This window comes from Sminthopsis crassicaudata, chromosome 5, assembly GCF_048593235.1.
Source record: "Sminthopsis crassicaudata isolate SCR6 chromosome 5, ASM4859323v1, whole genome shotgun sequence".
In the NCBI taxonomy this organism is placed as follows: Eukaryota; Metazoa; Chordata; class Mammalia; order Dasyuromorphia; family Dasyuridae; genus Sminthopsis; species Sminthopsis crassicaudata.
Window position 1 is genome coordinate 131,302,864 of NC_133621.1, and position 25,945 is coordinate 131,328,808.

Below are 25,945 nucleotides of genomic sequence, written 5' to 3' on the forward strand. Positions count from 1 at the left end.
AAACGTCTGAAAGATTAGTCTGCTCCAAGCAGAGATCATGAACTCTCAATTCCCTAGTATGAGAGATTTAATGGAGGTTATTTATTTATTCTGCTTTATTGGGGCATAAAACTCTATGTAAGAGATTTCCTGTCAAAATAAAAATAAGATTGCCAATACAATGCCATAATGGGGCTTTGCTTTGTTTGGATGGCTGCAACAACAACAGCAGTCGACTTGGAGAAGTAGCAATCTTCTCACCCAGGAAGATACTGCTATCCTGGCTCTTCTTACCTGTCAGTTCATCCCAGGAACTTTTAAGGGAATTTTTTTTTAAGGAAAGTCCCCTGTCCCAAGACAGCCATGTTTACTCCTTCATTCCTCTCCAGACTTCTTTCTCCATCATTCTCCCTTAATAATACCTTCTTTCCCACATCCAATGTTCATCTTTCATTTATGTATTACCTTCCTCCATTAAACTAAACTCATTGAAGGCCTGGTCTCTCTTTCTCTCTCTCTCCTCTCTCTCTCTCTCTCTCTCTCTCTCTCTCTCTCTCTCTCTCTCTCTCTCTCTCTCTCTCTCTCTCTCTCTCTCTCTCACACACACACACACACTGCCTGTGTGTATGTCTGTCTGTCTCTCTGTCTCTCTATGACTGTCTGTCTCTGTCTCTGTCTCTGTCTATCTCTATCTCTCTCCTGCTATTTTTATCCCCAGTACTTGGCACAGTGCCTGGTATACACTTAATACTTATTGACTTAATTTGACTCAATAGCACTTATCTTAAAAAATAAATAAATAAATTCCTTCACTTCTCAGTAATTAAGCCAGAACAAGAAAGACTTCCCAAAATCTGTACCTCTACCAAACATGTTCATCTTTATTAAAATACATAGAATAGGAATGGGGTTAATTCTGGTTTTCATAGATATGCCAGGAGTAGGGGACAAAAAACCCCACTTCCTTTCTTTTTTCCATAGGGCTGATATTCATCTGGATCTGATGCTAATTTCTCTCCATTTTCCCAATAGGATTTTTGTGAACATGTATGTAGAGTTAGAGAAATAACTGGTTCTAAAGTTAGAGAAATCACTTTCAAATTCTCTGCTGATATCTTTGTGACCTTCAAGTCATGTCCTCTTCCTAAGCCTCAGTTTCCTAATTTGTAAAATTAGAGGGTCTAACTTGTTGTCCTTTGAAGTACTGACCAGCTCTACATAACTGGTCCCACAGGCTAAAACAATCTTCAGTGATTAGCCCACAGTTTTTTTTTCCTTGGCATTAGCATGACTTTCCTGCCAAAAGTTTGAATTATATTCATTTATATAAAAATCCATTCTATTGGATAATGAGAAGGCTCCTTTGCCCTTCAGGCATCACCTTTCTATTACATTGTCCCTTTCAGTAGTAGAGAGAGCTAGGGTAAATGGGGAGGGGAGATCCTTCATTTAATTTGGAACATCAAGTCATCATCAAAATATTTATTCCCTGATCTTCCCACACAGAAGGTTAGAGAAGGTTAATAAAGACACAAATGGAAACTAATTAAGGCTGAAAATACACACAATAAAATGCAAAACAAATCAGAATAAATAAAGTTTAGTGTGACCGTTAGGTTAAAATGTCTTGATACTCATCTTATCACTTTTGAATTACCTCATAAAGTTTCTTCCTTCTTGAAGGACAGAAGGAAAAGCCATCTAGAGATAAATATATTGAGGGAGATTAAAGAAGCAATGGATGGGAGATGAGAAAATATCCAATATGCATTAATAAATCAATCAATGAACAAGCATATAGTAAGTGCTAGCCATGCACCTGGCCCTGTGTTGTGTTGGGGACAAAAAGCAAAATGAAACTGTCCAGGGCCTCTTCTATGTCCCTTGTTATTAAACTGGGACAATTCCTAATACCATCTTGGCTACAATAATAGTCCTTCCCTCTCATCCTATATTCCTCCTCCATCCTGTTTTCACACCCTTGCCAACTTCATCTTCCTGAAGCACAATTAGGTTGTGTCATTCTTTGCCTCAAGAGGTATGTCATAATAGATAGAACTGTTGTTATTTTTCACTTATTTCATTTGTGTCCAACTTTTTGTGAACCCATTTGGGGTTTATTAGCAAAGATTCTGGAGAGGTTTGCCACTTCCCTTTCCAGCTCATTTTACAAATGAGGAAACTTTGACAGAGTTAAATTTCTTTTTCAAGGTAACAATCCAGATTTGAACTCAGGTCTCCCTGATTCTGGGGCTGGTGCTTTACTTAAAGTGCCATTTGACTTTCCCCAAACATTTATGTGCATGGTTTGGGAACTAATCACGGCTACAGAGTGGCAGGCAAGAATTCTACCACTGAACCACCCATGTAGGAGAGAGAGAGCCTGCCTCAAAGCCAGGAGGACGTGGATCCAAGCTTGATCTCTGATACATCCTGGCAGTGCGATCCTGGCCAGATGCTTAACTTCTCCATGTTTAGGTGCTCTCTAAGATTATAAATTATGGAGAAAGTGGTGACCTATATATGATAGAAGTATATTCACTTGGGAGTTTCCTTTTTCTAGTGAAATCACAGGTCCAGGCCCTATATCTCTGCTCAAAATATAATAATAATTCTCTATTGTTCTATGAACAAAGTAGTAACGTAGTAGCACAAAGGAAATGTGAGATACACCCAAATGTTCAAATGGATGATTTGTCCTCATCCTATAGAGTGTTCCAAACTCATACAGCTGATCAGCTGTGGTGAACACAGTAACTTGACCCCAACAAAGTTTTGTGCTCGGTCCTCTTCAGTGTGAAGGACTAAGAACAGCAAAAGTTTTGTTACCTGAATCAAGTTGAACTTTTTAGAATGATTGTCAAGGTCTTCTGCATGCAACCTATTATCAAATGCGATAATATTTGTAAAGTACTTATCACAGTTCTTTCTATCTTGTAGGCACTATATAAATGTCTATTCTCGTCACCTATTTTTTATGCCCACATTATACTCTTTCTTCCATTTCTCATCTCTCTCTCTCTCTCTCTCTCTCTCTCTCTCTCTCTCTCTCTCTTTTTCACACACACACACACACACACACACCCCATGTTTTGCTACCACCAGGACTTTGCTCATGCTGACCCTTTATTTGGAAAATCATTGTCACTGTTGCCTCACACTCTTGCTACTTCTAAAGTGTTTACTTGTTGAATCCATACTTTAAAATCCAACTCAAAAGCTACTTTTAGATAGTCTTCTGTGATTTTTTTTAATCTAATAAGTAATAATCTTTCCTTCTCTCAGAATACTTCATGTAACATATGGTATCCATTTGATGCATATCTTATTCTGGAATAATTTAAAATGTATCATGTTAGCCACTAACTTATAATGAGTAGCTAGATGGTATAGTGGATAGAGTGCTGTTCCTCATGTTCCTGAGATCAAAACTTGTTCCATATATTTAGTAGTTCTGTGATCTTGGGTAAGTCACTTTATCCTGTTTGTGCCAGTTTCCTCATCTGTAAAATGAGCAGAAGAAGGTATGGCAAACTACCCTAGAATCTTTGCCAAAAAAATCCCAAATAGAGTCATAATTTACAACCTTCAATAGATAAATGCCCACTTCTTATCAAAACTTTTTAGTTTATTCCCTATTATCGTCTATAATGATTGGCAAAGGGTTCTCATCCATGTCTATGAGAATGTCAAAGATTCTAAAAAGAGGCTATTTGCATGCATGAGTCAGAGGGTTTGTTGCTGGTGGTGTTCGTCAGTCATTCCCTGACTATGGAATAACCTACCTAAAGGATAAAGGAGTCATTGATACATTTTCCTAAGGATGGTAAGTCAGTGGAATATTGCAAAGCTCCTTAAACCATTGGCTGCAACCCCATGTGGAGTCTCATAACTGAATGTGGAGGGCCACAGAATTATGATTTATTATCAGTAGAGGTTTGATTTGCATACACATTTTGTACACCTATGTATCCCAGGTCATGCAAAAATTGTTTGTGCATAAAGGAGTTGTGATTACAAAAAGTTTAAGAAGCCCTGGAGTATTTACATGAACTGATCCGGAGTGAAACAAGCAGAATCAGGAATACATTGTACACAACAATAGCAAGAATGTGTGATGATCAGCTATGAAAGACTTGGTTCTTCTCAGTTGTTCAGTGATCCAAAGCAATCCCAACAGGCTTTGGACAGAAATTTTCCAATAGACTTTGGACAGAATTTGTTTTTCTTTTGCTATGATTTCTCTCTCCCAACATAATTCATAAAGCAATGTGTATTAAAAATAAATATATTTTTTAAAGTCCTGGACTACAATATTATGAAGTCAGTTCCTATACAATCTAAATTGGTAGAAGAACCCATGTTGATAGATCTTTTGAAAAATATAAGTAAATATTATGTTTATTGGTTATAGCACTTTGTTTAATATAATCGTTATAATAAATGCAGTCTCTAATGTGGATCATAAAGGCTCCTTGGGAACAGGTGGAAGAGGTAGAATAGTCCAGATTCTAGAGATTGAGGATGTAGGTTCAAGTTCTGCCTCTAATAATGATCACCTGTGAGATTCAGCAAATCATTTAATCTCCTTGGGCTGGTCCCATTTGCCTCCCTCTTACAAAAAAAGACCTATAGGATTCCAAAATGAGGAAACTCCTTTTATCAATGTAGGTCACCACTTTTTCTGAAACTTATAATCAGAGTTATCTAGATCAAGAAGTTAGTGACTTGCACAGAGTCAGCTACCAACCTATGTCAGAGGAACAACTTGAAGCCAGAAACTATATAACAAATTTTGATCTATGGAGAGAAAGGAGAACAAAATTAAAGCAGTGCTTAGGGGTAGATACTACACCTCCCTGCCTAATCAATGAAATCCTATGTTCTTCCTAGGGAATGACTCTTGTTCTATGAAGTGATGATAAATTCTGGTAGAGTGGCTCTGAAGTTATAATAGAGTCCTCAATAGTCTCCACTTTAGGGAAAAGAATTTTGGGAGAGGGGGCCTACATTGGATATGTATTAGATAGGTATATAGATATATACATATGTTTGGTTTTGGTCATGTTTTCTAGAACTTTCCCCCTTTTAGCTAGGTGAGAAATTTGATTAAATATATAGACTGATTTGCATGCAATTCATCCAAAATATTTTTCCTCTTAATAATTTCCTGAGGTGTTTGACATCATCATGTAGGGGTGGGACACTAGACAAATGCAGTTATATAGAGTTTTCTATTGAGGAAGCAAATGTAGCAGTCAGTTAAGAAGCAATTATTAATTGCTTATATATTCCAAGTACTGTGATACATGCTAGGAATACAAAGATAAGAACAAAGAATGTCCTTGCCCTCAAGAAGCTAATATTCTAATGGGAGAAGACAAGAAATAAAATGGAGCTGAAAAGTTGGGGAAGGGTGAGTGTGTGTATAGTGTGAAGGTCCAGGTCTTCAGGAGTATGGCAGAGAAAGTCTTGTGGAGGAGAGTCAATAGAGCAGCCTAGAGAGGAATGAAGAAACGGTTGACTTGGGCCTCCTTCTTAAATTTGAGATTCTGGAGGAACTAGTCAATTAGAAATTGAAATACAAGGGGGGGAAATCATTTCAAGACAGCATAAAGCTAATACTTAACACAGAGTTCCATTAAAAATATCACAGGCTCTGAGTTGAGAACAAAATCTTTCTACTTTTAAGCTCTATTTAAATATTGCCAGAAAAATGGGATTCCTTTCTTAAAAGAAAGCTTAAAAAAGAAGCTTCTTGGACATTTTTTTTTTTTACATATCATGATGGAGTATAAATGAATAAAAAACATGTGGACTAAATCACTCCTGAAGTATATATATATATATGCATATATATGGACTTAAAAACTAAAGGAAATATGCATAGCAAAATACACTTGAGGGTTTTTTAAAAACCTCAAATGTTTGGAGAAACAAAACTCTATATACTTTTTTAGGACTCTCCTATTATTCTTTATTTAATTTGATAGCTGAATTGGAAAAGAAATTAAAAAGAAACATTTAAAAATTATTTCATTATGATGAAAACTAAAAGGCTATTTAAAAAAAACAGGTGTACTTATATTTACTCAAAGATAACTTTATCTTTAACTCATAATTTAAGATTAGTTAGAGCAATAATAATGAAGGAGCACAGTAAGTTGTATCACAAAAAAGCTAGAGAAATTCAAAACTATTAACATTTTAGGATGACTTTAGTCTACAAAATTCAGCAATAAATATCTAAGGAAAGAAAAATTAAAATTTGTTTTCTCCAAAAAACTGAACCCAGGGAAATATCACTTAGAAAATATTTTATTGAAAGTCCATTTTTTTTCTTTTGAGAGCAAGAGATGGTAGACTACTCCCCTTTTTCCCCCCTTCTAGATACTAAGCCTTATTAGTGATTCCTAATTCCACCTGATCATATTTCTTTTTGGTAATTCTCTCCTGATGAGAGTCTCTTGAGCAGTCCCCTTGGATTCTCATAATGGTTGGATTTGGATAAGTTTGAAAAGCTTCACAGGAGAGTAAAGATGATTAACAGATTTGAATGTAGGACCTGTGGAAATGAAGAAACTAAGATTAGCTTGGAGAAGAGAAGGCTGAGAAGTGACATTTTAATGGTCTTCAGATATATCAAGAATTATTCTACAAAGAATGAAACTATGAATCTATTATTTGGAGATTTCTCCTTACAAGGGGAATGGCAACATATTAAGGATAGAGATCATCAAAACTAAGATTTCTAGGAGTTCTACAATTTTTTATAGTTGTTTCCCTTATATGTAATAAGGCAGAAGATGAATTGGTTCAGTCATTCTGGAAAGGAAAAAAAACTGAGTAAAATGTTCCTATTCTTTGACCCAGAAATTCCTTAATTAAGACATAAATTTCAATGAGGTCAGAAGGATAAAAGGGTCCAATATATGCCAAACTCTTCATAGTAGCATATTGTATAATAGCAAGCAAGTTTTTTTAAAGTAAAATGCTCATTCATTGGAGAATAACTTAAAAAAAATCTATACTACATGCAGATAATGGTATATTATTACATGATATGAAACGACAAGTCCAAAGTCCTACAGAGAAGCATAAGAAGATTTATATAAACTGATATTGAGTGATGAAAGACAGTCTACCCAATGGCAGTGACATTGTGAAAATAAAGAGCAATAAGACAAAACTGATCATTGTGTAATTTTTTTAGCCCAGTGTGAAGCTGGACTATAAGTCAGAGAGAAAGATTTTTCAGTCAGAAAAATGAATTTATACCTCAACCATAACTAATATTTATTATGCCTATGGACAGCTTCCCAAAACACAACCAGAACTAACAAGGAAATGTTCTAAAATCAACTTTTAAGGAAAAAAAATCAGACAAAAGGATAAAAAAGAAACTATTTCTTATTTCATGGAGTGAGGAAAACTTACCAACATCTAAGGAGAATATGTTTCACCTGGCATCTTTCTATTTTAAATAATTCTTATTTATAATTAGGCATTATGTCTATTTGTTTCTATGATGCTGAAAGATTGTTATTAGCACTCTGACATCCTTCAATCAATTAACAATCATGTTTCTTAGATATCACAACAGTTTATGGGAGAGGGAATCTTAAGGGATATGACTTAAATTACTTATAGATCAGGCATTAGCAATCATAGACATAATTCTGCTGTCTTTTTTTTTTTTAATCACACTAATGGGGGAAAGGCCCAGAGCAGGTAGAGGATTTTTAAAATGGTCATGTAATATTTTGGGGCTAATATACTTCTCACTCCTGACCTCTTAAGAGTATGTCCATTCAATAGGAATAGACTTAGATAGTTTTAATAGAGATAAAGCTCCTTTCAAACATAAAGTACAATCACTTTCTAGGATAGTATAAACTATGCCAGATTTCAGTCATTACATCCTCACTGCCATCAGGGGAACACAAAATATCCTTTTTTTTTTTTTAACACAAAATATCCTTAAGGAAAACATTAATATAAGTGTTAAGGTACCAATTAAGTATGACCATATAGTGTGAGGTTAACAAAGGTGAGTGAAGTCACATTGCAACTCTGTATCCACAGTCTGACCTGATTCCTTCCTTTACTTCTCTCAAGATTGTTGATCTCTCCAAAATTATGATGACAGTCTTCAAAATATAAACAGGTTCTTCTTGTCTCCTCTTTTTATAAGTTGCTGAATGGAGTTTTCCCAGTGCAAGGACCCTGCTGGCTCCCTCCACATCCCCATGGTTCAGCTGTGTTGTCTTTAATACTGGGCTAACAGAATGCCAGTATAAATCTCCCTGTAGGCCTACATTAGCTATGCATTCAGATTGCCATAAGTCACTGACTCTTGAATTAAATACCATACAGCTTTCTTATTTCAAAGGAGAGAAGGAGAGAGATGGGACAACTTGGTATAAAGGAAAGATAAATAAGTTAAGGGAGGAAAAAAAAAACTACCTTGCTCCTCCTCAAAGTTTATGATGTTGCTTCGTAGGCTAATCACACAGAAGGAATTCAGTTCTGTTTTGAAGAAAATCTATAAATAAGTATACTGAATCTGTGTCAATTTTAAAAATTGATTTGACCTTCAAGATAAAAACAAAAAAAAAATTAACCATGTCATCACAGGCTATACAAAATCTTTTAAAAATAAACTGATACTTTGATATTGATATAAAGAGAAAATTTAGCTTACTATAAAAGGGAAAAGAATAGAGTCAAAATTCTACATTTCAGAAAAGTTTGGAGATTAGAAACCAGTTGTTTAGAAATTACAGTCTTTTGTATCTTGTAAGAAAAAAGGAAGGAAGTAGGAAAGAAGAAAGGAAGAAAGGACACAGGAAGGAAAGATGTAGGTAAGGGAGGGAAGGAAAAGGAAGGAAAGAGAAAAAAGGAAGGAAAGGAAAGAGATGAAAAGGGACTAAGGAAGGAAACAAGGAAGGAAGAGGCAATATCTCTTTTGTGATTTGTTGGCATAATCTAGCCTTAAAAATTAAATGATTTTTATAAATGTATATAAGTATTAATTTCTCTTCTTGGCTTCATTCCAATCACCCTTTAGGCAGAGAATGTGACTGTTCCCCTTTCTCTACTTCAACATCTTCAGTGGTTCCCTACTTCCTACCATTGACAAATGTTCAGACTCCTTGGCTGGTATGCAAATATGCTACAATTCAATACCACCCCATGATAAATAGTACAGAGACTTGTTGGAGGGACACAGGAGTCAAATGACTTGCCCAGGTTCACACAGCTAATGAGAATTCGAGGCAGGAATGGAAGTCTTCTTAACTTGAAGTCAACTATACCAGTCATATCATCTATATTAGGCTGTCTGCCCTAGTCTCCTTGAAAATTACCATATCTATTTCAATTAAAAAAAAAAAAACTAACTGAGGATTTAGGTGACATAATGGTTAGAGCCAAAAAGAACTGAGATCAAATTCTGTCTCAGACAATTACTAGCTGGGCAAGTTACTTAATTTTTTCTAAGGCTTAGTTCTTATCTGAAAAAAAAAAGTATATAATGATAGTACTTCCCTTACAAGGTTATAGTGACATAATTCATGTAAAAAAAGAGCTTTTTAAAACTTAAAACAATATTAAAATACTAGCTATTGATTTGGAGCTATCAGTGTTCCCCATTTTCTTATAACTAGTTATGCTAGGGATGGAAAAATTATTATGCAGGACCAGTATTATCCTTGTCTCCCTATCCTTTTCCCCAGAGTCTGGATAATAAACATATTTACTGGGCTCTCATGAAAGTTGTTACGTGGCTGCTATAGTTGGTGGCAATTGGAAAAGGAAACTTGGGGAGAAATCTTAAAAAAAAATTCAGGAAAGATGACAAACCATCACTTCATCTCTCTCTTGATGAAGCAAAACAGGTTCCTTGAGTCACAAAAAATATTAAGAAGCAAAAATCGTTCTCTCTAGAATAAATCTAAATTCAAGCCCCTAACAAATCTTACAAAGAAAAAGTTTTCTTCCTCTTATTGCAGGAAACAAATAGCCATCAATGGTGGTATCAGATTTCATTATGACATGTGTGTATATATATAATATACATGAGAGAGAAATAGTGAGTTTAAAACTATGCATATCAAAAAGTATCTTTATTTTCAAATGAGTTTAAGAGCTTAGGAATAAGAAAATAAAACGGTTTAAATGATAATCAATGCCATTAAAGTAGAGCCTCTAATTATATTAATTCTCTACTTATTGAAGAGAGCAGCTTTTTCAAAATTAACAACACCAGGTTTTGATTTCTCAAGGAATTAATTTTTCAATAAAATGGGTAGAATGATTTTCGTTTCCTTTTCAAATGAGTTGATAAAAGCAGATTTTAATAAGATGATGGGGCTGGGGGAGAAAGGCCCAGGACAACGAAAGGCATACGATATAGAAGAGGTCTTTAAAAAAAAAATAAAAACAAAAACAAAGTCCTTCGGAGTATGTAGTTACTTAAATGCTCACGCTCATCCCTGGAAAACAAAGAGTTCTGTGACCAACTTGCCTAAAAGACAGCACCGATAGTTAAATAACTCATCCATCATTATTCAGCACCGTAGTCGCACGTTCTTCTAACCTAAACATTTACAGTAACTGATTTATTCACCGATGGAAATCAAGTCTATCGCAGTTCCGACAATTCCTCTGCATTAGAGAACGAATAAATTAAAAGTGTGCTCCAGCAATTTAGTCCTCCTAAGCAGATATCCTGCAAGCTCTGCAGAGGGATGTCAAAACGTGCTGATATCTAACAGAGTCAACTCCAAGTTTGTGTATCCCGGGTCCACTCTGCCTTTCCATCAGGCGAGTACATGTGGAAATAGAAAAGTAGCTCTCTAATTAATCAAAGTCAGATCTGCCTGAACGCCTGGAGTTGCTGCTGATCCTTGTCCCAGCTTCTCCCATGTTCTCTCTCTATGTTTTTACCTTGAAAACTTCTGCTCTGAGCTGGAATGCCTGAAGGGCTTGCACGGTAAGTCAATGTGAAATTATCTCAGCAGGAAGAAGTTGCTTTTGAGCTTAAATGATTTAAGGCAGCAATTTTTCACACTCTCAAACTCTGACAAACGCACAGATTGCCTCTCATGTTTGACTTCAAAATATTCAAAGAAAAGCTATTTTTATTAAAAACACTCTAGAGAAAATTGTATGTCACTGTTCTCTGATATAACTTCATTTCTCCTGACAGTGACAATTTTCACCTCAGTACAATTTCTTTATTTTTTTTCCAAAGCTAATTCTGCTTAATATTAGTATTTATACAAACTCATATCAACTTGTCTCTGTGAAATGTTCAAGGGTGTCAGGTAAATGTTGCTCACTGTCATTCATCTTCTTTGGCGTTCAAAAAATGATCAATAGATTAAAAACTACACTTCCTTGGGGGTATTATTGTTTTATTGGTAAGGGAGAGCTTAACAAATGTTAAACCGTTTCATTTGACAAAACTGTGTCTGCAGACTATAAGGATTTCCAAACTTCCTGGCAGTGTCTGCTGCAAAAGATTGTAAAAGTTTGCATTAATAAATCTATTTGTTCTGTGCCTTTAAGGAAAGCAGGTAAAACAGTGCATGTTTTGTCTTATGCTGCTTACATGTTAATAAGATTACTGGAGATGTCATATTGCACCCGAAACATCACATTTGCTTTATTATGAATGCTGGCAGTGCAGAAACATCACATTATAATCACTTCAAAAAAGAAATATATTCTGCATATTTTCATATGTGTTTATAATTCCACTAAACCTCAGCAGAATCAAACTCAGTGGGGACAAGAATGACAGAAGGTTTAATGTTCCAGAGACTGCTGAAATCTTGGTGCATTGATATATAGCAGAATTGTTAATATGTATAAGGTTACTTGTGGCCTGTGACCTCAAAGCATATCTTCTGGCCTTATCACATTTCCATGAGAAAAAGTAACCACCGTCGTGAATTTCTTGAAAATAATTTTGAGTTAGATTGAGGAGTTAAATTTTTAACCTCTGAATTTTGAAATGAAATGTTTGTGAATATAATTCAAGTTTAAACGATTTATATTATCTATATATTGAATTCAGTGACTGAAAAGTTTTTTGTATATTCACATATCAATTGTCTAACAAGCTTGCTTTCTTATCTTCTGCTAAATTTTTCCTTTCTAAATAAAACTGGAACATTTTATTTTACTTATATCCGTGTCAAAGAAATCAAGGGAAGAATTACCTTGCAGCTTTCTTTTACACACAGTGCTAGGGTCAGGTCAAATGTAGTACATCAAAGACAGTAGAGATGTACGTTTCCGAAATTTCAATGTTACCACAATACTATACACAGCTCAGGAAGCAACATGACAGCAGAAGGACAATGAGAAGTTGTAGCCTATTTTTTTTTCCTGTTTTTAAACAAGGAAACATGTTTTCTACTTGGAAGTTGTATCTGTGGTCACTGATTCTGCAATTCCTTAAGTTATATTTACTATAGTGCCATCCACTGTAATAATGATTCGAAGAATATAGTATACACAATGAAAAATTATCTTTCTCTTAGTTAAAGTTTTCTATGAGAACTCTTTTCTTTTTGATGATGTAAGGTCGATGATGTTAGAGCACTTAGGAGTAACAAAAATTCAAAATGCATTAAAAAAACAGTTTCACACTGGCATAATCACTAGTCCCACAATTGTTCTTTGACATCAGTTGCCATTTTAAATTTTCATATATTACAATTTGTCTTTAGATAAAATTTGAAACATCAAGCTTATAATTTGTTTTGACAGCACAACTAATCCTCTTTAATATCATATACTTTAAAGAAACTCAAAAAATACAAGTGAGAATGGAATAAAATAAAATGTTACATTCCTGAATTGATAATACCAACAAGGTTTTCCTTTTCAGAAAACAGATACCAGAGACAAAATAATTCCTCTACATTCCTTCTACTGATTGCTCAAAACTTTATTTCAATACATATTTTAAAAATGTATTTGAATGATAGTGTTTATTTGGATTCTTAGACATGTACCAATGAGACTGACATTAAGTTAAAAGAAAACTTAATAGCCAAAAAAAAAAAAAATACACTTTTAAAAACAAAAGCATGTAATGTGCTAATCTGAAGTCTTTTTTTATCATAAATCTTCTCAACTGTTCATTAACTTAAATGAATTATAATAGCTTTAGTAAGAAAAAAATAGCTAACTACATGGTGGAATATTACAGACTTTAGCTTTATTGTCTATTTGTATAGCCATAGCACTGGTTACTTTATCAAAAGTATGACTTTATTTGGTTACAATTCTTTATTCCCATTCGATCATCAATTTTCCCAAGGATTTTAATGTACATCTATTAACTTTGTACTTTCTTCCTTATCCTTTGCCCCTCATCCCCTCAGCTTAAATAGTCTTTATTTTGAGAGTGACTTTTGAAAGGAGTCATAGTATTTTCATAATATATGTATATGGAAACTGAGATGGGAGAGTTAGACACATATATGCATTATATATGTGAATCTTATTTTTGTATTATGTTTAGAAATAATTCAGCAATGCCACTTTAAGTAATCCCTAGAGTTCAATCTTTGTTTCTGTAGTCTAAACATTTTTGTATTACCAAGAAAAAGAAGTTTATCTGGACTTTTTCAGTGTGATCTCTGCCAAAGAATCAGGCAAAGTGATAAAAGCAGGAAGAGAAAGTCTGCATTAGTGAATATTTATATTGGCAAGACCTGACAATTTTATAAAAGAAAAACAAACATAGAGGCTGCTCATTTCTAAAATGAATTCTGCTTCACTCAATTTCTTTCAGTAAAACATCATTGCACAAAATGATATAAATCAGTATTGATATCACCAAGCTCCAAATGCAAAGAGAGAAATGCACTTGAAACTGTAGTCATTCCCAGGCTCGGAGTCAAATTTTCTGTTTCCTAGTTTCTACTAATCATCATAAAAAATCCCTGTGAAATAATTATCCCTAAACAATCAGGACAATATATCTCTATAAAGGAGGAGATCGATTTAACAACAAACACTAGATTTATCTGTATTGATTAGAAGGCGTTCAGTGTAATTTTAGTGAATTATGTCTGGCTCTCATTTCCCACTAGAAATTTTTCTAGTGATGATCGAAAGACAGATTGGAAACTACTATATAATTTTTTATGTGCTGCCTACAGTACATTATATCTCACTAATTACTTTTCAAAAGTAATATTTAAGTGAGAATGGACCAAATATTATTTCTCCTTAATGCAATATATTATATTACAAATGTGTATGACTTGAGGTTATAGCACTTACCTAAGAACCTGATGTCATCTTCTCAATTCATTAATACAGAAATCAAGACATTGTTGAAAGAGTCAGTGTTAAAGGAACAAATCCAAATTCATCTCATAAGAACAGAATTTTTAAAAGAATAATAATTAATATGAAGGAAATAAGGAACTAATAGGAAGAGATAAGAAATTAATTTTCCTTTTTAAATAAGAGTAATTTTTAAACAATTGTTAACACTTTAATATCTGAATTTTTTTTTAACAATCAGTAAGGGAACAAAAGGACCTGGGAGCAAACTTAAGAGGGGGGGAGGGAAATTGGTTCAACTGTATGCCTTACAATATATGCAGGTGCTTTCAGTAAAAAAAAAAAAATGTCTTTTATAAAATCCTTAAAATGGAATTAAGAACTGTTCACTTAGCATAATATAATAGAAAAAGAGACTAAAATGTTGTATATCACTAAGAATCCTCATGACATTTTTCCCTTTATGAATTGAAAAATGACAAACAAGAAAGAACCTGTTTTTAACTCACACTACTACTAAAAATAATTATTAAAATAGTTGAACCTCAGCATTTCATATAAAATGTTGTCACTGATGGCACTTGACCATTCTAGTAAATAAAATAGCAACCCCTCAGAAAACCAAAAAGACTTTCAAAAGTTGGCTTAAAAGAATTTTAAAGAATTAAACTCATAGAGATGTTAATAGAGAAAGTGCTGAAAAGGCATAATAGAAATGCTATTCCATTGCAAAATAAGCTTCTCATTATTTTCATTGAACACATCATTTTATTTTCATTTCAATAATCTGCTCTCTGAATCAAATAGATTGTAATATGTAGTTAAAGCATTAATGATAAAAGAGATTAAATTTAAGATACTGATATTTTGGACTCACTAATTCATATTGATGCATTTGTTTTCAAAATAAATGTTATTAAGTATAATGTTGAGTATATATGTGTAAGTATATACATTTATGTAAATATATGTTTATTTAATGATGACAAAATTGACATCTTTAAATAATCACCAGTATGAAATGAATAAATATTGTGTACAATCACACATTCACATGTTGATATTAATAACTGCTAAGTTGCATTCTGATTAAAATCAGAATTACTTTGACATAGATGAAGAGCCAGTCAAGGCAAAATCACTATTAAGAAAATACAAACCTTAATTCTTCACAACCAAATTAAGCACCCAGCAGAAGTGTGCAGTAATCAAGCTTTTAAAGTTACAACCATTCATAATGAAAAGGGAGAAAAATTAGGAATGAAGCATGTACTTAATGTGGATTGGATTCGATTGGATAAATGGAAATATTTCTGTTTAAAAAAAAAAAAAAGGCAATATCTCCTAGGTGTCTCTGCAGACCAGAATACTATTGTTTAAGTGATTACATAGGTTTGTTTAGATAGAATCCATATTTGTAGCTAACAATTATTTTCCCCAAATTCATTAATAGTAACACTTCATTTTTGAGTAGCTATTATCATAACATTGAAATATAACCCTTAAACCTGTCAAAGTGAGTGAACATAACTTTGATAAACAAACGATTCAACTATTTTTTCTTTCATTCAAAGAGTTAAATTAGTAAAGCTTTGAGCAGTTGCTTTTCTTTAATGTCTATTATCATCCAAACTTATTTCATATTTTTTTTAAAAGATAAGTCTCCCAATGTAAGCAGACTTACTCTATACCTTATCTTTCTGGGAGGAAATTGAACCCAGCCTAAAATACTCTGGGAAAAAAAAAAAAAAAAAGGTTTTTCTTTTAAAAAGGTAGTTCTTCAACTGAATTTTAACAAACCAATAAAATAATGTTATTGTTCAATAGGTAATAATTGCCTTCATATAAACTGAAAAATATTGTTTAGAGTGATTAATATACAATGCTACATTATGCATTTGGGAGTGTTGATGCATAATTTTTAGTTCTAATGTTATTATGTAATTGAGAGAACATGTTCATTTGCTCTAATAACTACTAAGATGCACTTAATAAAATGAAATGTAATAATACTTGTAATTTAATCTATTCATGGAAGTAATTTTAAAAGTCTACCACTCTCCTTAATGTGGATAACATTCATAATTTATAAAGTGTTGTGATGCAGAATTGACAATGCCATTGTTTTTTACACTTTGAGATGATTCTGCAGCCTTCATATCATCTGCATACCAACCTCAGGATTATCAAGGGCAAACAAAAGATAATTAACACCAGAAACAGGCAAATGCAGGAGCTACTGACTGAGGTTTCTCATTTAATGCAAGACCTCTGAAAATCAGAAAATGAAATAACTATACAAAACCTTGTTCTCAGCAGAAAACCATTTTGCTACTAATTCTGTTCTCTAGATTAAAGATTTTTTTTGTCCATAAAGACAACTTATCAAACAAACCAACAGATCATCACAGATATCACACAGATGTGTGTGTTTGTGTGTGTATAGTGTATGTATGTGTATATGGGTGTGGGTGTGAGTATGAGTGTGTGTATGTGTGTTGAGTTGGAGAAGTATCTTATACAATTATGAATTTTCACTGCTAGCTTTGAAATTATGTTTCTCCTTAACATTCATCATATTCATATATTTATTTGTGGGTTGAGTGTTTGTGATTATGACAAGATAGTGTGAAGAAAAATTAACTATTGAATTATACTATGCCTTCACTAAACTTTTGAAATAAACACAATAAAATTCAATTTTAAAACTACAGATTATGGTAATTAAAAAAGTGATGAAATAGATAATCTCTATGTAACATGATGAAGTTTATATACCACACACCATACTTTATAGTTTGTTTAATACAAGACTTAAATCTTAAATTTAGTCATGTAAAATTATATTAGTGGTAGACAACAATGCTATGTTAACCCCTGATTATATAAGTCTTCTATTGGTTAACTTAAATGATTTGTAAGCTCTCAGCTAAGTAAACTATAACTTAATATAAATGTCATTTTTAATTTTACAAATAAAACCTGGGATATCTATTAGGACAAACTGAACACCTCCAATATTTATTGTCATATTTGCACAATTGTTTCATAAATAAATAAGTTGAAATAAAATGAATAACATATTTGATTGATATTGTCAAGATTATTTTTGAATGGAATACTTCTAAACTAGAGCAGCATAACATCTTTGTTTTAAACTAAGTACTGGTGTATATAATTTATAAATCAGCAACAAGTTCAGTAGAGAACAATAATATCAAGATCCTGTTAAACTATGGCTTATTATCCATATATCTGAATATAACAGGTCAAATCATAGTCTTTCATATATATATATATGTATATATATATTTCTATATATATATGTGTATGTATACATATATTTATAGTAATGAGACTATTGGCATATCTTTTCCTTATTTGACTTCATAAAAGGCTCTCACACTACACTGACATTATTATCATGATTGGGAATTCCACATTTACTTCCAAGTTTAAAACTGTTTATTAGATCCATTATTCCCCCTCAGAAATAATTTAAATATAATTTTAGAAAAAGAAATATAAAGACAATTATTCTTAGTTTAATATAATTCTTATCTTCAAATTAGCTAAAGATACATAATGAGGATGATGACATTAATTTTTAGAAAGAGAGTGAAAACCCTATGTTTTCCAAAATGGTTGCTAAGTAGAGTATCCAAAAAATGATGGAAGTGTTATTTTATCATCATATAAAGATTGACAATATTCAAAGACTCAGGTAAAAATAAAATATATCAACACTAAAGGTATAAAGAATATAATTTGATTTTTTTTACCATTGTAATGGAAATTCAAGATTTTTCAGCGCCAGCAGATCATCATAATAAAGATGTATTATAGAACTGCAACACCTGCTAAAAGTTCTAAATTGAAAGTATGTTGTCTAGAGTGCTAGACAAAGGTGTCTTGTTAAATGTTTATAGTCATGTTCTCTGAAAATGTAAGCAAGACATACTTTTAAAAATTTTATTTGCATTATTGCCATTTTTCTATCATTAAAAAAAATCTAAACAATCAAATCAAGACCTGCTTTGTAATTTGCTGATTGCTGACATATAAATGTATACTGAGTATTTAACAATCAGTTTGGCTAGCTAGCCACTAGGAGATAGCTTCAGCATACCACTGATCCTAGCCTTACTTCAAAATGGCAGATAGTCTATTACATTAACTTCTTCTAAAAGGGAATGCTGAATAAAAACTTACATATATTCCTTTAGTCTAAAATTCCAAAATAGTCATTGCTGAAAATCTTTATAAAGTATTTTTATGTGCAAATTCTAGGTACTGAAATAAACAATGCAAAACAGCTCCTACTATATCCTCATCAATGGTACACTCTAATATCATGTTTATTGATAAAGCACAAAATAAATTTCATTTATGTTGCTGGGAACAGTACATATTTCCAATTGCTACTTATACTTCATTTATTTTTTTTTTTAAAGGATCATGTTTAGTTTGCACTAAATTCAAAATAATGCTAGTTAGTCTGAATAATATCTAACATTGGGTCCTCATAAAAAAAGTGCAATAAATTGTAACTAGGAAGTAGCTTCATAATTATAGAATTCATATACTTGATTGCAAAATGGATTTTTCAAAGTAAAATACTGATTGAGAGTTTCTTAGAAAATGATTTTTCATTAATAATATATAAGTATATATTTCAAAAATGTGTTAGCATCTGTATAAATTCTGCTGACATCAGAATGTTATGCAAAAGAAATATTCTGAAATGACTCTATACCTCTGACAACACAGGGCTGCTAATTTTTTTTTTTTTTTGGTTGGAATTGATCCACCAGTATAATGAAATAGATTTTGAGGAATTTTAATGATATTTTCAATAGCATTGACCAATTATTTCATGTAACTCAGAAGCATTTTTAGCAATTTTAAGAATACCTTAATCTATGCAGATGCCAATAGCTGGTTTTGAAATTGAAAATTAACTAACTGGTCAACAATTAATAGAATTACTTGGGTTGCCTGGATTTCCCATTTATTTCACTCACTTAACCAAATTCATTCATTTTAGTAAAAATGCTTTCTAACTCATATTTATTCTTAATCGTCTTAAAAAGAAGCAACACAGTTTACTAAGTAATAAATGCATCCACTGAATTGGAAAGACCACTGGACTAGAAGCCCTGGCTTAAAATCCTACCTCCAACTCTGTGGTCATCGTGCAAATCATTTAACCTCTACATCTCAGTTTCTTTAAATTAAAAATGGAAATAATAATAATAATAATAATTATTATTATGATTTTTGTAGAATTGAATTAGTTAATATATACAAAAATCTTGTCAAATTTTAAAGCATTTCATAACTACAATTTCTAAATCCTTTATCAAAATTATATGAATTAATTTTTGGCTACTAACCAAATAATTCTGAAAACAAATATATTCTCCTAATTTTATATGAATCCAAATAAATATCATTCATATATGACTTAAAAATTCAAATGAGTGGACAAGTAATATTTGTGAGACAGAGATATTTAGATGATGTTATGATTCAGAATTTCCAGTGATCATTATTTACTTCAAACCATAAATAAAATATTAATTTATAATTTGTTTTTAAATTGTTGTTATCCTTTGTTTATACCTCACAATCACAATCTTTTCCTTTTCTCTCCTACTCAGAGTAATACTTTGAAAAAAAAGTATAAAAAAGAAATCCAGCAAAACCAACATATCAACCAAGTCTGACTACATATACATACATACATATATGTGTATATATGCATATATACACATATATGTATGTATGTATATATAATGTTTCCTACCCATTGTATCCCAATCCCAACTCTGAAAATAAGAAAGTACATTTTCTAATCTCTTCTTGGGAACAAATTTTGGTATTCATAACCACAGCACTCACTAGTTTTTTCATTATTGTTTTTACCTTTTGCATTCTTGTAATCATTGTATTAACCTTATATTTGGATAGTTCTTCAGGACTTTTAAAAATGCTTTTATATTTTACCGGAAGATCTCACTTAATCGTCACAATAGCTCTGTGAAGTAAACAGGTTAGGTATTAGTATTTCTGCTAAAGAGGCAAATAAGTTAATGCTTAAAAGGTAATTTGACTTTTATACAATACCACAATTCATAAGTAGCAAATTCTGGCATAGAATAAAGGTCTTTTGCCTTTAATTTCAGTGCTCTTTTCACTATTTTTTTCTTTGTTATTGTTATAATAAAAGCTATACTTAGAAAAAATTTCACAAGGGCTATACATTGTGATATTTATACTCTTGTTTTTAAATTGATTTAGATTTAGACTAAGATTTGCAAAAAAATTATTGAATGATGAAAAAATGTAAAATATATAAGCATCATCTCTAGAGATTCAAAATAACATTTTCATGATTTAAAAATGAATGTTATCATCTTAAAGTTATATTATCATTGTTATGTTATGGATGAAAGAAAAGAAAAAAGGAAGGAACAAAAGAAGGAAGGAAGGAAAGAAAGAAAAAAGGAAGTAAAGAAGGGAGAATAGGGAGGAAATAAAGAAAGAGAGAAAGAAAGAAGGAAAGAAAGAAAAAATAAGGAAAGAAGGAAAGGAAGAAAGAAAGAAAAAGAAAGGGAAGGAGGAAGGTCTATAGGGAATAAAAAATAAAGGGAGAAAGGAGGAGAGCAAAAAAGAGAAAAAGAAAGATGGAGAGAATGATAGGTGGTTATATGAGATCCAATGTGGTTAGAATCTAGTGGTTAGAAAATTGACCTTTATATCAGGCTCACTTATTAACGTACTAGTTGTTTTCACTAGGTTAAGTCAATTATCCATTTACAATTATAGGTAACTCTCTAAGATTATAAAGTGAAGAACATATATTGACTTGCATTGGTAGGTATAGTTTCATACTGAAAATTTCCTATGCAAATGAAATTATAGATTTTGAGCAAAAATAAAATAAATGAAACATCTATATACACAGAGAATATTTTTACAATAAGATATATATATATGTATATGTATATATATACATATATATATATACATATATATATATATATATACATATATATACATACACACACACGCATATAAATCAATTGGGACAGCTATCATAGTTTAAAATAAAGTACAAAGAGAATCCCTTAATCAACTCATAAAAGCCTAACTGATTCCCTGTACAGGTTGAGGACCTGGGCTTATTTTGCTGTAACAGTGTTATGTTGCTATATAGGAGATGTAAAATTGCAAGATTTTTCAATATATTCATTGAGTACTCTAAAATAGTTAAGTGCTTCCTATGTGATAATATAGCATTATCCTAGGAATTGGAAATGGTTTAAAAACCGTGAAAGGAACAGTGAAATATTTTCATGTAAAACATATTTCTATATTTAACCCAGCACATGTTTCAAAATTATAAAGATAAAAAATCTTTTCCAAATTTCTTAAAATGAAAAAGAAAACAAAAAATTGAAAAACTCTACCCCATTCTTTATATACCTATGCCTTTAATAGATACGATATGCTGAAAATTGAACAACCAAGCAACTGGTTGACTGTTTGCTATTCTGCTCAATATCTACATTAAGCAATTTGATGACTTTTCCTCTAATAAATAGACAAGATGTTTTATCATTGTATACACAAAATCTGGTAGTTTTCTAAATACCCATAAGTATTTTTACAAAAATAATAATATAATTATCTTATAATACTTTAGGAAGAAAAAGGAAGGAGGAAAAGAAAGAAAGAAAAGAAAAAATGGGTAGATTAAAATGAAAGATTCTTTTCTTCTTTCATCTGTACTTCAAATATGAACAAATCACCATTGTCTTCATTTTTTTAGTCAATCTATGCACATTTACAACTTATAATTTTTCCTTCACTTTTTTCTCAAATATCTTAAATTTATGGAATTTTATTTAATTTTTCCACATCAAAAATTAAATAGGCCATTCCAGGTATGTTCCTGTAATTTCTCTTGAAATTATTTACTTCTTTAATTTTTTCCATGTTAAAATGTATCCCAATGTCTTATGTAGACAAAAAAAATCATTTAAAATCCCATAAATCAAATGAAAGTAGAATAAAACTACAACCAATTACATCCAAGCAATGTAAATCTAACAAGGTGAGTAGGTTAGCTAGAATAGATGATAAATCATATAATGTGCTTTGGAATCCAGCAAACTGAAAATTTGTGAGATAATGAATAGGAAACACTTCCAAGAAAATGGGGAATGGCCCTTCAGTTTGCTGAAATTCTAATTCAGTAACTGCTTGCTTGGTAACATATCGGGTCATTTCACTAGTTCAGGTCTAGAAGAGTCTGTGAATGCATGTCTAAAGAACGTTGCTCATATATGCTGCTCAGAAATGCACATGTTTCAAAAAGAATTGAAACTTTACTTCATATTTCTTTGTATTTAGAAGTTACTAGAAGTTAAGAATTCATATTGCATACAAAATCCTCCTTCCCATCAAGATACAGAATTCGAGCATTAGATTTATCTCTGAAATGATTTCTCAAACCTGGTTTAGGTGTCTATAAAAATCCCAACTTCATGTGAAGTTCGATATACATTTGACTACCTTATCAGTATTCTTCAATTAATATGACCTCATTTGAGTTTTAAGAATACTTTCTAGGGGAAAAAAGTCGTTGCCCACACATATTTTCTCAGCTCCTGCAGAGCTATCTATCTTCTTCAGGCTTGTGATAGTCAGAAGGGAGAAGGTAGGCTTAAATGTCATTGTATTATAAAAAGAGGTGGAGGTGTGACATGGACTATTTGATCAATAGTAAGTAGAATTGCTGAAAAGCCAGTTATTCCAGTGACCTAATCTTAAATAATTTTTCTTATATATTATTTACCTGCTCAAGAAAAAAGTAGATACCTTTGATTGGAAAACAAATGTTTACACCTATACCACATACAATCTCTTTCCTTTGATATTATCCTTTTTGATAAACATTTGTTAGTAGCAAGACTTGCTCTCAGAAAAAAAGGAAAAAAAAATAGTTGTGTCCCAATATAAAAAATGTTTCATTTATAAAATTAAATTGTATGGGCTGGGACCCAATGCTGCTATGGCTTTGTTTCCCTTCCCCATCCCATCCTGGGTGAGTTGAATCTAATTTTTTCAGTCCCAGTTATAATCTAAATTATCATGATCTGATTATATTGATTTTCCATGTATACATACATGCACATACAGACATATAATTACTTCTAAGATACATGATTTTGCTCATGAAGGTGACTTCATGATTATAACCTCACTAGATAGTATTTGATGGTTGTAATGGCTGAAAAACTCATCATCATCTGGTCAACCTCAACATGGAGCTCTCTAAATTTAGCCATGTTGGGACTGTGCTAAGATTTGTACTTACTTCAATGAATCTATGATCCTATTGATCATGATCAAATCATATATTTAAACACTGAAAGCATTTCATCCACTTAAAGCCCATTTTATGGAAATGAAAATTGAGACCAAGTTAAATCTAATGTGTCATATCAAGTTTCAAACCTAGGCCCTCTGCCTTTAAATTTGGTGGTTTCTACTGGTTCACTACTGCCTTTCTTCAAGCAATTCAGAACTCAACCCACCCATACCTTCTCATCTAATATAAATATGAAAAGCATGTGAATACAAAAGAAAAGATGAAATGAAAACTGATCAAACTGGTCAACCTAAAATAAATTAGTGTCAAATACATCAAGAGTATTTATTGAACCCTTTGAAAGGCAAAGGCACATTATTCTTGAATTGAATAAGGTAAAACAGATAAACCAGAAAATCTTATTGAAAGATTTACAACTTGAAATTCTCTTTTAAAAAATGCTATGTCTTTCCAAGAACATGACATATTACACTGGGATGGTTTATTTTATTAATTTCATGCCTTCTATTTTTTTTCCCTCTACATCAGTGATTTCATCAGCATAAGGAGGTCTCAGGAAGGAACTTCCTCTTCCAAAGCACATCAGTACCTACCCCAAAATTTATAATTTTAGAGAATTGCCTGGAGAAATTGAAAAGTTAGTTAACTTACCCAGGATCACATAACCAGTATGTGTCAGAAGCAAAAATGTCAAAGCAGATTATCCTGAATCTGAGGCCAAACTGTATCTGTCACCTATGTCAATTATATCTCCATCTCTTCTGTCTCTATCTACAATTATCAATACACCTGTAATGTATACACTCACACACACACACACACACACACACACACACACACACACACACACCCCACCAAGTTATATGAAAGATATAAAATGCTCTCTTTTACCCCTTCTGTCTCCTTTTCTTCCTATACCTCCCTCTCTCCCTCAATCCTCATCTGTAAAATTAAAAGAATGGATTGGATGGCCTGTGTCTCTACATCTAACAATTTCATCCTTAAATTTAGTAAGAGATGGGTCTCTTACTAAATTTACTCTTAGGAGTCATTTTTAAAGATTGCAAGCCAATATTTGGTAGAAATGAAAACTTCCGAAGTACCTAACAAATGAGACAATGACTAAAGACAGAATTTTTTTGGTAATCCCAGACTAGGGTTCAATAAATACTCTTGATGTATTTGACTCTAATTTAATGGTAGTAGCTCCTTTTCAGGGAATGAAAATGATCGGATTAGATTACTGGAACCATATGGAACCATAGGTCCTTAACCCGGTCTTTATAAATAGGTAATTACAGTTTTAGATTTATCCTCAAAGTTGTTTAACTTAGCCTGGGCTAAAAATCTCAGTGTCCTAAGAAAAGTCTCATAGTCCAATGCTAACTCCACTTCCCCAGGCTAGAAATGTCTAATAATATCCAACTGTTTCTTTACCATTTTTTTCCCTTTCAATCTTCTCTGCCTTGAAACTGTACCCTTCCCATCTTTATTTATCCCCATCTCTATGCTATCCTACAAATTTTGCAGTATAGTGGCAGCACAATCCTGTCTCTGATACATGGGATCAGAGCAGTAGGTCATGGAAGGGATTGAAAGTACAATTATCTATACCTTTTGATTTAAAAAAAAAAATAAGCCTGATCCTATGAATGTCAAAATATTGTGCTTTTTAAGATGCCCCTCCCAAGAAAACCCCTATATCTCTATTGATACCAAATACATTCTTGGTAGGTTAGAATAGCTTCTCTACCTCATACCAACCATGGAATAGGAACTAAAGATTGTATAAGGGACCCACTGCTTGGCATTGGATGGCTGTGCCACATCAAGGATATATGATTTCATTCATTTAGGAATACTTCCCAAGCAGATCACAAGCTATCTGTAGATTAGAATTTCAGGGAATTACTTGTTTATTAATAATTTAACAAGTATTTACTACGTGCCTACTATGTGCCAAGACTGGATGAAAATGCAAAGAATGAAACATGATCTAATGATCAAACAACTTGAATGTGTTAGAAGCTGCATGTGAAGCCAGGTTTTCCTTACTTCCAGACCATTCTCTAACAATTATAGCAATCTGCTTCTTAGAGTTAAAAGTAGCAGCCATTAATTCATGTAAGAGAATACAAAGTATAACAACAGCCTAGAGGGTCAGAAACGGGAGATATCCAATTGCTAGAAGCCTTAAGACTATGTCATAATTTTGAGAAAAGTGGAGACGAAATAAGGAACTTGTAC